This window comes from Sinocyclocheilus grahami, unplaced genomic scaffold (genome assembly GCF_001515645.1).
Source record: "Sinocyclocheilus grahami isolate Dianchi unplaced genomic scaffold, SAMN03320097.WGS_v1.1 scaffold1489.1, whole genome shotgun sequence".
NCBI classification, from domain to species: Eukaryota; Metazoa; Chordata; class Actinopteri; order Cypriniformes; family Cyprinidae; genus Sinocyclocheilus; species Sinocyclocheilus grahami.
In genome coordinates, this window is record NW_015506668.1 from 1,196 (window position 1) to 5,388 (window position 4,193).

General features: G+C 39.7%; 1 long non-coding RNA gene across 3 annotated transcripts in view; it reads right to left on the reverse strand.

Moving 5' to 3' along the window:
* The window catches only part of LOC107570662 (uncharacterized), a 5,000-nt gene extending 1,151 nt beyond the window's left edge, over nucleotides 1–3,849 (reverse strand). The window contains exons 1-7 of one of the 3 annotated variants that reach the window (XR_001607062.1): nucleotides 3,707–3,849; nucleotides 2,436–2,488; nucleotides 966–1,010; nucleotides 749–869; nucleotides 461–646; nucleotides 283–361; nucleotides 18–135 (exon numbers count right to left, since the gene is read on the reverse strand). This is a non-coding gene — a long non-coding RNA (uncharacterized lncRNA). Of the gene's footprint in view, nucleotides 1–17; nucleotides 136–282; nucleotides 362–460; nucleotides 662–748; nucleotides 870–965; nucleotides 1,011–2,435; nucleotides 2,489–3,706 lie in introns of those variants that run through there. The other 2 variants (XR_001607063.1, XR_001607064.1) reach the window with 2 other exon arrangements.
* Nucleotides 3,850–4,193: the final 344 nt, after the last annotated feature.

Consider the following 4,193-nt stretch of genomic DNA (forward strand, 5'->3'; position numbering starts at 1 on the left):
ACATTTAAGCTTGTGGTTTTGTATCTGCACCTGTCTGTCGGTTCTGCTCCACATTAAACAGTAAACCTAACACTGGCTGATAAAGATGAATTGAAGGATGGACACAATCCACAACAGCTTTGCTGGAGAACATGGCTAAACCCATTAAAGATAATATACACAAATTAAAGTCTAATTTGATCAGTTCGAAATTTACAGAAGAAACCTCAATATTTCAGGAGTTGAAAGACCAAACAAGCCTAATAGAGTTTAATTTTGGAGAAAGACAACTGCAGGACTCACCTATATCAGTCTCAAAGAATTGCCATTCAGAAACTGGACAGGAGCACATCCAACTCATCCAAGAAGCCACCCAGCTCAGCTGGAAGACAGTATGAGACATTAGGGTTAAATGTGAATCAAATCAAACTCAAATGAGATGCATAGAGAGCAAATGTCTAAGCATTTAAGAGAAGCAAACCTGTTCATGGTGTGAGAAGTGCATCCGTGTCTGGTTGAATACGGCTCAAGAAACTGAACCAATATTCTCCACATTTCCAAAGGCCACGCGCAAATGAGGCAAGAAAAGTTGCTGACATGAGGCTTATTCAGGTAAATACCGAAGAACTCCATGTAAAGGATAACACATCCAACTCAAAGATCCCAGCTAACCGGAGGAAAACTACATGTGAGGTTAAAATGGATCTGTAATACAAAAGTTGTTTAAACAGAAAAATATATTTCAAGATATTACAGAAAGCAAACATACTTGTTTAGTGTGTGGTCTGGAAGAAAGTGAAGTCATGTCCTCTGGTAGAATCAAGGTCTCAGTCCAGCCAAAGAGGAGCGGACTGCAGCTTCAGCTCTGGGACTATGGAGGTGCCAAACCACTATAAGGGTGGAGGCCACAGAAAATCCATACATAAGTATAGAATTGAAAAAATTAATAAAAAGGTTGCAGAAAGTGCCTTATTGCACTTGCCTACCTTCATGAGTCAGGTCTGCACATGAGGATGGAGGCTCCTGCATTACTACCAAAAATAGTTAAGTGATCAAATTTTAAAAAAAAATATATTTTTTTAAAAACTCCCTGTTTTGCTTCTCAGAGACACAAGCTTTGATCAAACAAAACTATCTATACCAGCGGTGGCGAACTCCGGTCCTGGAGAGCCACAGCCCTGCAGAGTACAGCTCCAACCCTAATTAAAACTCACCTGCCTGTAGCTTTCTTGTCACCCTTCAGACCTTGATTAGCTTGTTCAGGTGTGTTTGATTAGGGTTGAAGCAAAACTCTGCAGGGCTGCGGCTCTCCAGGACTGACGTTCGCCACCCCTGATCTATACTAAAGCATTCTACACTCTGTACGATTTTAACAATCCTATAAGACCATTGCGGATCACACTGTGTGACATGAATCTAATAAACTTGGGTACGACATGCATGTAGACTGTACGATGATGACACCCATTGACTCGTACGCTACGACATGTTACTATATAAGAATAAAACATCATCAGCATGTGCTAGTGGTAAACAAAAAGAGCATGATGAACCACACTTTAATAGTTGTAGTTTGTGTGTGCTTGATGTGGAAGTGGTGAAAGAGGAAGGAAAAAGCTTGAGGTAAGCAGTTTTGTTGATTTCATGTTGCAGTTTTATTGGCTGGTCACTAAATGTTAGGGTTAGGCTTATTGTACGACACCGGCACAACTTAACCACTAGATTTAAATCAGCACAGCCAGCGAAGGAAGCACATCTTTAACAACCAAAAAGTGGCTATTTCGTGGTCTCTTGAGGAAGTACAGACGTTCCTCTCGCTGATAGCAGAGGAGCGGATCCAGCGAGAGCTTGATGGGGCGATGCGGAATGAAAGATTTTTACACCTTTTTTAACAACCAAAAAGTGTCTGTTTCGTGGTCTTGAGGAAGTATCGACGTTCCTCTCGCTGATAGCAGAGGAGCGGATCCAGCAAGAGCTTGATGGGGCGATGCAGAATGAAACATTTTTCCAGGAGTCACGACAGTAGAGGCAGCTCAACTAACAACAGGCGAATAATCCCGCCCACTCCAAAGCAATACTAAACTGCAGTGGAAACGCAAACCGAGCAGAGCCGTACCATGCAACGGAAAAGCACCATTAGATTGTGTGGAGGACTCATCTGGTTCCTGTAGTCTAGATCCACTCTAATCACAAACCTACAGAAAGCTGAATAAAATAGTGCTTTAGTGCTGACTGCTAGTCTCCGGTCTCCATGTTTGGGGAGCCCCATCTATCTGATATCTGAGCACAGTAGCAATGGATTTGTACCTGTAGGTGCCGGATTTTACCACTACCTAGCATTGACTGCAATAAAGGGTCATTCTCCACCACAAAACTTTCTGGGGAACATGGTTTGACCCAGTAAAGAGAGCAATATACACAGTGTTGTGAATATTAAGAATCACAGGACTACTCACCTCAGCAGCTGTTGATTTTCCAGGAGAATCCACTTTTAACAGTCAGGAACTCACTGAAACAAAAACAATTAAAAGCTGCATTTGTAACTGATATTTTTAGACATGTAACAGGAACACTTTGAGCTGCTTGTGGAAATCAGAACCATCTGTGAACTGAAGTGAGCCGTTTATAATGAAATGAAATCAAAAGACTGTGGAATTCTGTAGCATTGTCAGTCAACAACGAGTGGGCTTTTATCAAGTAGTGGAGATGAAGAAAGAAAAAAAATAATAAATAACACACGAAACATGTGAGCTCTTTAGAATGTCCAGATTACCTGTAGGAAGACACTACAGATAAAACATTGAGTTAACATTGGTAGTTGCTTTAGACTGAAACAATAGAACTATATCAAACCAGTTTCTCTACGGATCCTAATTTTAATGGAACTGATTTTGGTTGAGAGGAAAGTGTTGAATGTTAGGCTTGGAAAGAATGCATTAATTCAAAACTCAAACAGTCACAAAATGTAAATTTACATTAACAAGCGGTTATCAATGCAGCCATGAATGAACCCTGAAACTCTTTAATGTGCACATTGCTAGACAAATCTCTAACTTTTCCGGTCACTAAGTTTAGGGCACCCCATCGTAAGCTGTTGACCAAGTAAAAGTCACTTCTGGGACTTTTGACAATTTGAAATAACTTTTTTTTTTAAAAAGGACAATTTCTGCATAATTTCTGCTGTAACAGTTTGCATCAAAACATTTTTAACATCCATTCCAGTTTGTACAATCACCATGACATTGAGGATGTTGACTATCAAGGGTTTAACAAAAACGGTGCTTTACTCAGACTAAAAATCACATGCACAGCAATGCTTTGCAACAACTGTGTTTGGTCTGCATCTACAATTTAAACCATTATGATTCAGCACTGCTCAGAACCAAATTAATATACAAATAAACCTACTCAAGATTTATGTGGGTGAATTTCTGAATGTTACTCAACCATTTCCAGCAACAACAAAGCATTTGAAATTGCAATGAAATATTAATCAAGCTCACAGATTGTTTCTGAACAAAATAAGAATGAAGTTCCTTCAGAACGTGCCAGCATTGAGTCTTACCTGAAAAGAAAAAATAAAAAAAAAATAAAAAAAAAAACATTAATGGAAATATACATTCACAATACACACAGAATACTCGCCTCTGAGGCGGTTTCTCTTGATGCAGCTCTTAACATCCAGGTCACACACACATTTAAACTGTACATGCAGACAAAAACTCACCTGAAGGTTTCTAGACACCCTCATACCTTGATTAGCTGGTTCAGGTGTGTTTGATTAGGGTTGGATTTGAACTCTGCAGGACTTTGGCTCTCAAGGACTAAACGTTGGCCACCCTTGGATTAGATGTTTCAGTACCGTTAAAATCATAACTATACAAGCAAGGTAAATAATTACAAGAATAAAGTACACATCCTCTAGTTTGGTTTCTCCCATTTCCCATGATGCACCACAGCACAGATATAAATGCCCATGTAGTGATAGGCAAATGAAGCCTCATGAAGCACTGAGGCTTTCCTCTGACTGTTTCAGGAAAAGATTCAATGGTGGTTAATAAAAAATATAGCATCCAAAAGCCTGTGAAAGACGCTCCGTAGGACGAAGCAGCGACCACAAAAATCCCTAACTCTGCGTGTGTGTGTGTGTGTGTTTGTCGAATTTTTTCTCTCTAATAAAATAATTTAAACTGTGGCATTAAATGCCAATATGA